General features: G+C 38.7%; 1 pseudogene; it reads left to right on the forward strand.

Moving 5' to 3' along the window:
- Nucleotides 1–909: 909 nt before the first annotated feature.
- Nucleotides 910–14,171, forward strand: LOC139779252 (dedicator of cytokinesis protein 7-like; annotated as a pseudogene).
- Nucleotides 14,172–14,396: the final 225 nt, after the last annotated feature.

The following is a 14,396-nucleotide window of genomic DNA, read 5'->3' on the forward strand; positions in this document are numbered from 1 at the left end:
TGACGAAGAGTATGAGAAAAATGCGATAAGAAGTAAATGTTTATAATTTTGCGATAACTTTTATTATCTGCTGAAGCAGAAACTCCATTTCAAAAATTAAATTACATATATAAAATTCGAATATTAATTAATTTTATAGAGGCTGGCTGGCTGGTCATCTTAATGGTGAAATTAATGAAACTTTTTTCTACCTGTGAAAAAGACTTTTCATCCCTACTCAATTTAATGGGATATTATCATCAAATACACAATGATTATTGCAACATAAGTGTTTGTAAGGTAAGTAATTTGTTTAATTTTCATTATTAATTTGATTAATTTTCTATTATGCGAATTGGGTCTCGGAACCTCTTGAATGAAAGGTAGATATAGATTCTCGAACAATAAAAAAAATTACTGTGACGTGAGATTCATTTTCTCGACACTGGGGTGTAAACATCACTCAGGGTGCCCGTTCCCAGGATTAATTAAGTAAACTTGAACTAACTGAATTTGTTATTATCACAGGACCCGAACGATAAAAATTATTGCGACGATCTGACCGAAGGGAAGTTCAGCTTCCCTATCATACATGCCCTTAAATACGATGATGGCGAAAAAATAATAAGTATCCTTTAACAAACATTATGTTTAAGATAATATATGTACTTACTTGACGTAGGAAATTATTTATTAAATACGCATTTACGTTCGAAATTTTTATAATTCATAAAATTTAAACATATATCCTTAATAAAGCCTATAGATATTTTAAAACAACGAACGACGGATACCAATCTCAAAACTTACTGTGTAAGCTTGTTGGAGAAGTTTGGTTCATTGAAATACACGAGGGACATACTTAAAGAACTGAATCAAAAAATTAGGATTAAAATTGAACGCTTAGGAAACAACCCATTTTTAGTAAAAATGCTGAACGAATACGAGAACGAGGTGTCGTCCCACTGTACTGAAGCTGCGAAAGTAATGTTGTAACTAGATTTTTCAGATGGCTTGTTAATTTTCTCTTTACATAATTATACATATTGTACAATATAACATTACTAATTGTAAGTATATTAAATAATTGTAAGTCACTTATTTTATTTGTAAGCCTTATTTATCTCACATGAAGTAATACCTCTGGTCTCCCGTGTGTCGTGACTATAGTCCTGCGTGCTGTGTTTAGGGGAGAGGGTTTTTAGTGGGTGCAAGCCCCACATATCTCGGGTGGCCGGCCCCCGGTTGAATGCGCGAGGCATTTTCCCTCTTCCCACGAGAAACAAAAAAAAAAAAACTTTGTTTATCGCTATATGTACCTCTTTATCGTAACTTTTTGGCTACAGCATCAATAGTATAATAAAATTTCTTATTTAATATTTTTGCAATAAATTTTATTTTTTTTAAGTATCAAAAAATGGAGTTTTTTTCAGCGTGGCTTTTCTATATAAATAAATTCACCGAGTAGAAGACCTTTAGAAAGTATTTATTAGCAATTTTATATATTGACAATTTAATAGCATAACGAATGATCCTTTATAATGAAATTTTACGGCTGTTTTGTACATGTCATGCAATTATACATTATTCATTTATATCTATATTTATATATCTTAAAAGACATAACGTATAGAAAATTATACTTATATTATAGATTGTTACATGTAACTAACAAGTGTCTTTGTGTGGGCATGCGTGCGTGTGTACCGGTTAATTTCGGACTGCGCGTGTGCTGACCAGCCTGGTTGGGTGTCTCTAATCGGATTGGTCGGGATGACGTCGGGCACTGGAGGAGGAAATGCTCAATGCTCGATAATCGGGAGTGCGCCTTGTCGGTGATGCGACGGGGGCGATTGGCGGCCCGCCTGGCAGGGCATCCGCGGCGCAGTTCGTGGGAACGTCGGTGTTACCATCGGTGTTTTCCGGGCGGTCGGCGGAACCGACGTATAGTTGGCAAACAAATTAAAAATTATTGAAAATTATCTTATCCAATCGTTTGGAAATCATTTGGAGATATTTGGAAAAAACTTTTTAGAGAGTTTGGAAAACCATACAATAATCACAATTAATTAAAATCAATTAAGCGTATAATTAGCAGAAAGTGTCTAAAAAATTTTTTTTTTAATCCAATCGCTCCAGAATCATTTGGATAAAGTGTCGATATAATTTTTATTATTTGAAAAACAACTCTATTCTAATAAAAATTAATTAATAGAAAAAATAAACTAATTAAATTAAATTAATTGTCGGTAATTCTATAAAATGTTAAAGTTGCGTATCATATGACGGTAAAGGCCATTGCACGTAACAAAATTTTAGTCATAATCGTAAGGCCGTAAGAAAATAGACCAATCACAGTCGATTATTCTCCTTGAGCTCGAAGAATAATCGAGTGTGATTGGTCTATTTTCTTACGGCCTTACGATTCAAACTAAAACTTTGTTACGTGCAATGGCCTTAAGAATCCTGAGAAGAGCGATCAAGTCGCTAGTTTAGGTAATAATCATCCGAAGGACCTAGCATCGAAAGCGTCAGTCAACTCAAGTCAGCCAAGGATTCACGTCGAATCAAGGCTGACAAGGCTCGAGCCTCGAGGAAGGTTTTGGAAGACAGTGCATGGATTCTTGCTGGCGATTTTGATTCACAGTCCCGTTCTCAATGAATTCAGATTAAGGTAAGTAATTGCTCGATATAACAAGTACACATTCTCATCCCGATATCTCGTTATTCATACTCGTCATTCATACTCGTTATTCATACTCGTGTTTATACTTTTTCTGCTCGATTTCCGAGCTACTCTGACAACTATGAATATTAATCATTATTTTCTAATTTTCCCATTGTTTTTATTTGTTGTAATGTCCTTTTAAATGCATTAATGCAGCACGCAATTATTTCTGAGTGAAATGATTGATCGACAAGTTTGACACGTACAAAAATGATGTAAGTTTAAAGATACTGCGTGTATTGTGTATGTTGCTTTATTACAAAGGAAATCAAATTTGCATAATGAGAAGGAAATAAATATATGATACATTAATAATTAATGTTACAACAAACAGATATGGACAGATATAAATCTGACAAAACTACAGATGGTTCTAGCTTTTGAATCCAAATTAATTAATGCAGATTTATATCTGTCCATATCTGTTTGTTAATGATTAATTAATTTGGATTTAAAAGCTAGAATCATTTGTAGTTTTGTCAGATTTATATCTGTCCATATCTGTTTTGGTTACTGTAAATTTCGTATAATATCGTGGTTTACTCGTTTTAATAAATAACCCACTCGGCATGTTATGTTGCTGAAATATTGAAATATTCGGAAATGGTGCAGAAATATTTCGTTAACATTTCATTTGTAACTATGCATCTGAAATATTTCAGAAATGTACCTGCATCATGTTTTTTATAATATTGCATTAACAATATTTCTGAAATCTTTCAGAAAGTTGTTTACAATATTTGTAAGTTTCTGTAATATTGCAAAAAAATGTAGCAGATGCAATATTTCAGAAATATTTCTGAAACATTATAAAAGTAATATTACGTTTGCATTGCACGAATAATATTTCTGTAACATATCAAACGCAACATTGCATTTAAAATATTTCTGAAAAATTTCTGAAAGATTGCGTAGATAATGGAAAATTAAATTGCAGGCCCGGGAAAAAATGGAGGAGATCTGACCATGTCTGATTTGATCAAATGAGATACAACGAGATCTGAAATTCAAGTAAAGTCAGATCTGATTGGATACAATTTTATCTCGCCAGATCTGCATGGCCATATCTGATCACATGCAGCCAGATATGCTGAACTATAATCCGATCTCACCAGATCTGACCATTGCTGCCGTTCGATATTGAATCGCAGATCCAATCGGATCTCTTCCGATCTAATCGGACATTATCTGATTGCTTCAGATCTCCTGAAGTACGAGCAGATATTATGCCTCAGATCTTGTCGGATCTGAGCAGACCTAGCCAGACATATCTTGATCTCACCAGATAAGACCAATCTTGGCTTACAAAGTTGTGTTGCTGATCCAATCAGATCTCTTCCGATCTTGCTGGATCTGAGCAGACCTAGTCAGACATATCTTGATCTCACCAGATAAGACCAATCTTGGCTTACAAAGTTGTGTTGTTGATTCAATCAGATCTCTTCCGATCTTGCCGGATCTGAGCAGACCTAGTCAGACATATCTTGATCTCACCAGATAAGTCCAATCTTGGCTTACAAAGTTGTGTTGCTGATCCAATCAGATCTCTTCCGATCTTGCCGGATCTGAGCAGATCTCGCCAGTATATAACTTATAAAAATTTCGTTCTCAAATCGTCCATTATTAATTTTTACACCCAATGTTGGACATTATATCAAATATAATATTAACTCTGTAAAGGGGAAGCTTAAATAATTTTTGGTCAAAAAATCAATTAATTTTTATATTAAAAACAGTTTTCTCAATTTTGAAACATTAACATATATAATAAATATAGTCTCTGCCAATTTGATAATAATTGTTAATTTCGACACCATATTTAGAATTTATCATAAATATTCCATTAAAAAAGTACCGTGCAAAATTAATTAATAATAGATAAATATAAAAGATTAATGTGTATATGTATATATAAAACATAAATCTTTTAAATTATTTTGCAAACATACCTTATAATTTAAACTGATAAAATAATATAATTACATATAAACTTATATAGTCATATAAGATTATATATGATCAGATCATAATGTTGCATCTCAAAGTATCCGATAGATGGCATCCGACGGAATCTGATTCTCGTATTTAAAAATTGATGAACAGTGGTATAAGAACGGTATCAGACACAGCAGTGTCGTGCTAAGTTGCGCCAAGTTATGTAAATCGTGGAACGGCACAACTTTTGTATCGTGGAGTCCACTTTTATAATAAAGTGGCACATTTAAAAAATAACATTTGAAAACAACAATTTTCTGCAGTGGATGGACACCGGATCGGATCAGATCTACTCATGTCTGATTGGATCTGAGCAGATATAATAGATTATTCTCGTTACATATCTGACTCTATCCGCTAGGATCGGATCAGATCTACTCATGTCTGATTGGATCTGATCAGATAGGGCCAATATTTTGATCAAACCAGATCTGAGTGGATTGGATCTGATGAGATCTGCTCAAGTCTGTTCAGATCTCTTCCATTTTTTTCCGGGGGCAGTGAATTTCTACAATATTGCAGAAGAAATATTGCAGATGTAATGGTTTAGAAACATTTCTGATACATGATAAAACTATTATTACGTTTACATTGCACGCGTTATATTTTTGAATGTTTCACATACAACATTGCATTTGTAATATTTCCGAAAAATTGCTGACAGACTTTAGAACTTATAAAAAATTAAATTTATTATTATATAATATTGCATTTTATTGCATTTTTTCTCTTTTATTAAAAATTTTTTAATATTCCAAATTTTGTCATATGGCATTTTTAATATAAAATATAATATTTAATAATATTTAATATAAAATAATATTCGACGCTGACTGGCAAAAAAGATTTATTCGTATATCTGTATTGTTTATTTTTATGCGATAGCTTTATGCTCACCAAAATAAGCAAGTATAAGAAAGAAAGAAGCGCCAGAGTCAGAGGATCACCACTACCCTGTTCGATCATCGATGTCAAGAAACAAGGCGCCGGTATACTACTTGGATGGGTGACCGGCTGAGAGTGTGGATTTCTTCGGACAAATGCGCGGCGGCTATACGCACATGGCTTAATATATTTTTTTTGTTACGGTAACAAAATATTTCATTTTTCACATATCAACAAATAGTTTTTGCGTCAGTAACAAAATTTTGTTTGCTAATACAAAACATTTTTCTCAGTGTAAAATGTATTTGAAATATCTCTGAAGTGTTTCTGCAATATTTCGTAGATATATTTCAGAAATATTTCAGAAATATTGCCGAAATCTTTCAGCAAAGTTGCATTTGAAATAATTGTGCCGATTGAAACATTGCAGAAATGTTGTAGAAACGGTCGTGAAATATTTCTGAAATATTGATGAAAGGTGTAATATTTCAAATGGAATTTTGCAGAAATGTTTCTGAAATATTACATGCCGAGTGGGAAAGGAAAATTCTTTCACAATCTAGTTGTTATGGTAATTATGAACTGTCTCTTACAATTTAATATTAACTAGAAGACAGCGGCAGGAGACAAGCTCTTATATGTATACATAATCAATTGCTTTGTAAAGCTCGGACGTTAGGTTGAAATTAAAACGAAAACAACACTACATACGTCGCTTTGTCATGAGAATATAAATAAAGAATATAAATAGAGAACATAAATAGAGAATATAAATTCAACTGAGAACATAAGCACGACTAAGTATTATTTCGATATGGCATTTAACAGTTACAGAATCTCGTCGGATTAATTTGCTGGGACATTTATAATGTCTTCGGTCCAGCGTGCGTTTGCTCACACAAGTTAAGCAAACAGCATGCCGCCGATGCGAGGCGGCAAATTGCCACTTTTATTTCCTATTCTCGTGATTTATCCAAGAGCGGTAGCAGTGTATCAGGATTTTCTTCCACGGTATGCAGTCTTCTTTGGAAAACTGGCATATAAAGAGATTGCCAATAATCTTGGCGTAAATTAATATTTAATTCCTTATATGCAGATGTCCCTGTGCGAGGTATTAGAACCACTTGATTACGAGGAATTCTTGGGACAGCATCAGTCAGTGCTGGACCGTGATCCTTTAAAACCAATACTAGATTTTCCACCGGGAGACGTCGAATTGAGAGTCGTAAAGAGGAAAATTCGAACAGAGGAGCCAGTAGTACCGCACGAATCAATGTAAAAAAATAGTCGAAACGCTATTAATTACAATACAGTTATTTAAAACTTGCCATCCATTCTTCATTTTGATCATTTGGCTTTCAGTGATACCGTGTCGCCTTATGTGAAAAGATGCATCGAGAGTTTTACTTCAGACTGGGTCGTAATACATCGTAAATACAAAGGTAGAATCTCACCTATCGCCAGAGACAGATGATTGCTTCAGGATACACCTAGACAAGATTTCGAGGTATCTAGTGCTGGAGATAAAATTAATTTATTTGTGATAAGCAGAAAGTGAAAGCGGTTTATCCTAATTAGGTAGATCAAGAAGATGCAAATGGCTGTGTATCACCGAACGAGGAGAATGATTTGTCCAATTCCGGAGATACTCCGAGAGGATCTTGGGCAAGTCTGGATTTGCGGCATTCGCAACATGACCCTCTTCTGCCGAGTTTGTTAGATCGTGTTTGCCTCGAAACGATCGATCAGATGAACGAGCAGAAAAGATTGGAGGATCGACATGTACAGGATTATAAAGCGGCAAGTTTGTCCGTTTTATTTTGATTAAATATTCTTAATATTTGTTATTCAATATTTTATTAAATATTAAATATTTATTAAATATTTGTTATTAAATATTTTATTAGATATTGTTCCGGATTCGGCGTTGCTGATACATTCTATTCCGCGATATTTAGACAACGAGTCCGTAAGTCAACAACAGCGTGTAATCGATCACCGCGCGTACACGCGTCTCCTACAATCGTATCACGCGCTGGTCATGCTCCCGCATACCTGCGCCGCTTCCGAACTCGAAGGTTTTGCGTGCTGTGCGACGATCCGGCGAATTTAGTTCCTGTATGACGGGCCTGCGATAAAGACCGATCGGTCATGGGATTGCTCGCGCCGTATATTGTGTCGCCGTTCTCCTGCGTTAATACTAGGATGTGCGGGTGTGATTATCCAAAGATTAACAATCAATTGGGTACCGGCCTCCCGTGTTATTGGGACCGAGCTGGTTTTGGCGTGGAGCACGCTCTCCTTGCAGGCCCAAGAACTGTTTTCAGCTGACGCAGCGAAAATCTGCGCCATCGCGCGCAGCAAGATCTCCGTTCGCGCGTTTCAAGATCTCCGTTCTATATTCGCGCTCCTCAAGATCTCTTAATTCGCGCTGATCAACGCTCCGTTCCGTCACGCGCCGCCCTCTTTTCCATTCGTTTACGCGCTTTGTAGTTACGCTCGTGCGAGTCGAAATCCGCTGGTGCTCGGAACTATATTCCGTTAACGGGCCTTCGGTCCGTCGGATCGATTATCTTTTGTCGGCGTTTATTTTGTATTCTGTGTATGTGACGTAAATATAGATATTGAGATTAGCGATAATTCACTCGCGAGTGAATTGAGAGTGTCCCGTTTAACCGTCGAACCTTCTGAACCCCATACTATCCTCATACATTCCTCAATTAAATATTTTATTAAATATTTAATAAAATATTGAATAATAAATGTTAAATATTAAATATTGTATTTATTGTTCAATATTTGACTAAATAATTAAATATTTATTTTTCAGGAAGCCTTGTTCCTGCTTTACGCTCCTCCGACTTCTCCTGACGACGAGTGGCAAGAAATCAGCGTTGCCCCGGAACCTACAGAACCTTTTGCTCATAAAATTCTCGTAAAATGTCTGCAATTAAAGTTAGAACTAGAAGTGGAGCCAATATTCGCGAGTCTCGCATTATACGATGCCAGAGAAAAGAAAAAGGTATGATATTTTTTATCATTGAAATTACAACTTCAAGAATGCATAATGCTAATTACAAATTGTTATATTTCAGATGTCCGAAAATTTCTACGTCGATATGAATTCAGAGGGATTGAAAAGAATGCTTGGAGGACACATCGCTTATAGCGATGCAAGTACCTTAGCTAGAAGTTGCGTTTTAAGCATCAATAAACCCAATCCCGATTTGTTTCTTGTCGTACGGCTCGAGAAAGTATTGCAGGGCGATATATCGGAGTGTGCCGAACCATATTTACGCGAAGATAAAAATAAAGATAAGGTAATAAAATGTTAAAATAAAATACTGATGCATTCAAAATGGCAATTTCTCATATTATTGTCTTATTCATTTCAGTATAAGTCAGAGCTGCCGCCGCTGCTGCGTGCGAACGCCTGGGTCGTTATAGAATGCCTCTCGCGTGGACTGCAGTTCATCTATGTCTGGTGTAATCGGAGGCGGTGGTGATACGGATAGCACTGGCAGTGCTGGATCTTTAGACAGAAAGTCGGGCGGTCTGGAACAGTGGCGAAAGAAAGTGGAACCGCCTACGCGACGTGGTTCGCTAGAAAGACGGAGTTCGGATAAAAGACGTAGTTGGTCGCCGGACGATTTTGCCAATTGCCTCGATAGCTTTAGGTTTGTATAATGCTCCATTTTCTTATTAAAAGGCTTAACTAACATCTTGATATTCTTATAGACTCATTACTTTAACAGTCTCGAGCTTCTTCAAGCAGGAAAGCGAATGACTTCGCGATGAAGATCTTTATAAGCTTTTGGTTGAACTACGAAGACCTGGTTCCAACTTGAAACGATTAAAATGCTTACCAGGGATATTGAAATTGGATCTCAGTCCCAGACCCGAAGAACTACCGAGGTGTCTTGATCCGGATGAAAAGAATCGACCGGTTAAGGAGATACTCGAGTTTCCAAGCGAAGTTGTTTCGCCCGATTTAACGTATCGTAATCTTCTATATCTTTATCCCAAGGTGCATATCGAATAAAATTGTACCATCAATTATTTCTTATTAATTATACGACATGAGAAATTATATTTTATTATGTGTAGGAAGCAAACTTCAGCTCCAGAACTGGCTCAGCCCGTAATATCGCTGTAAGAATTCAGCTTATGGGAGGTGAGCAAGAAGCCGACGCGCTTACAGCTATCTTCGGCAGATTATCGTGTCCTGAGATGACGCATGAGTACTTTACTTCCGTGTCATACCACAACAAGAATCCGAATTTTTACGACGAAATCAAGATGAGACTACCCGCGGATTTAAGTGCGAAATCACTTATTGTTCACTTTCTATCATATTAGTTGCCAGAAGAAAGCAGAGCAACCAAACGTCGAAACGGCGGTCGCGTATACGGTAAATTTCAATCAGTAATTAATAAAACCAGGACTTAGTAATTTGATTGATAAACTAAATATGTAAAATTTTATTTATAGTGGCTACCGCTTCTAAGAGACGGTCATCTCCAATCAGGCGAATTCAGTTTGCCTGCTATGCTAGATCCGCCACCCGCAAATTATTCCTACATCGCACCCGATGTTCTTTTGCCAGGCACTCGATGAGTGGATGCTCATCGAGGGGTCTTCACTGTCATATTGGAGCCTGTTTCCAGCGTTCATCCGCAAGACAAATATATCGACAGGTAATAATGTATTATTTTTTTCCTTTGTGCGAATAAAAAGCGAATAAAAAGATATGTAATAATTTTTTACATAATTTCCATATTACAGATTTTTATCATTATGCGACTTTTTGGAAACCGCGGTCAAGTTCTGCCTCGTATCGGCGAAGCGGGCATGGAATCAGAATTGAAATCAGCTCTTCTCGAATTAGCGCGTGCCTCGCATTCCGCCTTGGTGCGATCACTTCCCCAATTACTGGATCAATTACTGTGTCTTCTAGTGCGACCGCCAACATTACCGTCTCAATCGTTGAACGTTGCCGCCACCATCTTCGAGGCTCTGGGACTGCTCGTACGAAATATCACCAATTTACCGGACGGTCAATTGGACGCGCATGGAAGACACGCGCTATTGGCCACCTACATCGCGTATCAATACTCTTTGCCGAGCATGACTCACAACGGGGGCGTCGTGCGAGCACAGAGCAATCCCGATCTGCCTCTGGAAGATTTGGAGATGGAGATCCACTCGCGGGGATTGGACAGAACCGCGTCGATGCGATAGGAATCCCTATCGATCAACAGTCATCCCACCAGAAGACTTCTACACGAGAAACTTGCCTTGCACTGGGTTGTATCCACCGGTCAGGCACGCGAACTGGCGATAACTCATTCCTGGTTCTTCCTGGAGCTGATAATGCGCTCGATGGTTGTCACGCTGTCTGAGATGGCGTCCTTGGAGGCACTGCGAAAACTGAGATTCTCACCGCAGTTCTGCGACGATGTCGCAACGCTCACCGCTGCGTTAACGTCCGAGGTGATATCGCGCTGCGGCAAGGAAATCCGCGTGGCGTCCAACTTGATATCGAGCCTTGGCAATTTCCTATCCGACTTGCTATCCGTGATGGACAGAGGATTCGTGCTGTCGTTCGTTCGCGCCGCCTGTTGCTCGCTGTCGGATGCGTCAATGCATATTCCCGACTCCGCAGCGTTATTCGCTCTGAAACTCGATCTCGTGAGAACGGTGTGCTCGCACGAGCACTATGTAGCATTGAATCTTCCCTTTGGCACTGGCTATACGTCGGGATCGGCTCCGGCATCGCCCAGTCCATCGACTGGCGGCTCAGGCAGTCTGATTCTGTCTGATATCCACTCTCGTGCCTGGGGCTAGAGCCCGGTTTTCGGAACTCAGTCAAGAATTCAGGCAGCAGCACTTCTTGGTCGGCATCGTTCTGTCCGATCTGGCAAACACCTTGGAGATACCAAATCCGATGCTACAGAATAAAGCTATTGGGACCGTCCGACATCTTATGAGCTGCCACGATGCTGATCCGCGATATTCCGATCCTGCGGCGAAGGCTAGAGTTGCCGCGCTATATCTGCCGTTACTTAGTATCTTGATGGATGCCTTACCCCAGCTTTATCATTGGGACTCCAAAGACAAAAGCGTTTATCCGGATGAATCCGGATCGATCACGCAATCGGTAGCATTGGCTATTGCTGGCGGAATGTCGGCGGACACCGCGGGCAATCAGTGCCGTGTATCTCTGAGTTCCGAAGCTACTCGACATTTATTAATGTGTGCCTTATGGGTGCTGAAGGGATTAGAACAAACCGCTCTAGCACAGTGGTGTTCCAAACTCAGCGCGAGACGTATTCTGAGCTTGCTGCAAGTACTGAATATCGCCACCGCAGCTTTTGAGTACAAAGGCAAGAAAGCACTTAAAAGATTGCCACCTCAAGCAACGGCCACCAGCGATATTAGATCGTGACTGGAAGGCGTGATTCTCGGTCAGGAAAGTGCCAGGAGCGAAATGATGCTGCGAAGAAAGGAGAGAGTGACCGGAGACAAATTGAGATAACGTAAAGATCAAATGCCTTACAGGTATACAAATATTATTATATTATTTTAATTTTAATTTTAATTGAAGTCATAATTATATAAATATATTGATTCTTCAAGATCTTGCGAACAACCGGAAGGAAGAGCTGCGGAACAAGACGCTCATATAGAAGGAGCCTTAGCGGCTGAGGCTTTTCTCGTCGTATTAGATACCTTTGAATCCGTAGTTTAAGCTGACGGCGGTGGAGGTATTCGTCGACTTTTTATTTCACTACTTAAATATGACAAGATAGATGAATTAAACGTTTGAAATTACTTAGGTGCGGTTGTCGGTGCGGTATTGAAAGTGATACTTAGAGCGTTGGCTAGAAACCAAAGTACATCGGTGCTTCAGCACATGTTCAATACACAGCGGGCTTTAGTCTTCAAGTATCACAGCGCATTGTTCGATGAGGAAAGCGAGTGCTGCGGGGATTTGTGCTTAACATTGCTCACTCGATGCAGCTCGCCCTTAAGCGCTATTAGAAGTCACGCAGCTGCGAGCCTGTATCTGCTGATGCGACAGAATTTCGAAATTGGGAATGTAAGCTGTCATGAGATCTCGTGATGTTGTGAACCAATAAGCGTTGTTTTAATCTTACATTCTTCACAGAACTTTGCGCGCGTCAAGATGCAAGTCACAACGTCCTTATCTGCTCTTGTTGGAAGAGGAAAAGCACCTAGCGAGGGTGCGTTACGTAGGGCCTTGAAAACGATGCTGGTATACGCCGAGAGAGATACGGAGCTTTCAGACACGAGTTTTCCTGAACAAGTGAAGGATCTACTATTCAATCTTCATATGATCCTCTCTGATACTGTTAAGATGAAGGAATTCCAAGAGGATCCTGAAATGCTCTTGGATCTAATGTATAGGTAAGATTTCTGAATCTTAGCAAACAATTTGACTTAAACACTTCGAGTGCCAAGCACATTTCGAGCGTGATCTCTGCGGGGCCCAAGAGTGAATTTTTGATAGTTTTGTTTTAAATATATATTCAATGCACTGCAAAAATAATTCAATATATTTATAAGTAACGAAATCGTTTCTACTTGAGTGAATAAAATCGTCACCCATAGATGGGTGATAGGGCCCCTGCGAGAACTTATGCGTCACTCAGATCTGAGTGACGTGGTACTCAAAGTAAACATAACGAGCTAAGGGATGTATCTAAATTTTGTTTAGAATCGCCAAGGGTTATCAAAGATCGCCTGATCTTCGCCTGACTTGGCTCGCAAACATGGCGCAGCAGCACATGGAAAGGAAAAATCACACGGAAGCAGCAATGTGTTTAGTGCACAGTGCCGCTCTGGTAGCGGAATATCTTCATCTACTCGAACCTGGTGGCGGCGGTCGGCCCGTAGGAGCCGTTGCTTTGAACGCCGTAACACCGAACGCTTTAGAGGAGAGCGCCGTCGGCGATGACGTACTGGCCAGAAGGGAAGAGGGCTTTGCTTAGGCCCTGATTTTTCAGAAAGTGGATTGGCTTTATGGATTGGGTTTATTGGAGCACGCGGCTAGCTCTTTTTACGCAGCTGGAATGTACGAAGGGTGTTGCTACCTATAGCAGAAGCTGCACATGACTACAAGAAATTAGCTAACATTCACGGGTAAGAAAATTTAAATTGTTTAGTATGATATGGAGGGCACATTTTTTTCAAATTTACTGCATAAGATATTATTTCGGAACTTTTTTTTAGTAAACTTCACGAGGTATATACGCGTGTGGAACAATTGGCTGGCAAGCGTGTCTTCGGGACGTACTTCAGAGTTTGTTTCTATGGCGCCAGATTCGGCGATCTCGCCGGCGAAGAGTTCGTTTACAAAGAGCCAACTTTAACAAAACTCCCGGAAATATTCTCGAGACTCGAGAACTTTTATGCCGAGAGATTCGGCGCGGAGAATATAATTATAATAAAGGATTCGAATCCTGTTAATTTTAGCACGCCTTGTATGTAGTTTGAAGAAGTAAATTTTACACAGGATATTGTAATCAATGTCGAATACACTCTGAATTTCCATCGCAAATCTCTTCTGCAGCTCCCTCCGTACAACATATCCTCAACATATCCTTTTTGCAATAAATTTTATTTTTTTTTAAGTATCAAAAAATGGAGTTTTTTTCAGCGTGGCTTTTCTATATAAATAAATTCACCGAGTAGAAGACCTTTAGAAAGTATTTATTAGCAATTTTATATATTGACAATTTAATAGCATAACGAATGATCCTTTATAATGAAATTTTACGGCTGT

This window comes from Temnothorax nylanderi, unplaced genomic scaffold (assembly GCF_030848795.1).
Source record: "Temnothorax nylanderi isolate EJ_2023f unplaced genomic scaffold, tnyl_v1.0 TNYL_tig0216_pilon, whole genome shotgun sequence".
Classification (NCBI taxonomy): Eukaryota; Metazoa; Arthropoda; class Insecta; order Hymenoptera; family Formicidae; genus Temnothorax; species Temnothorax nylanderi.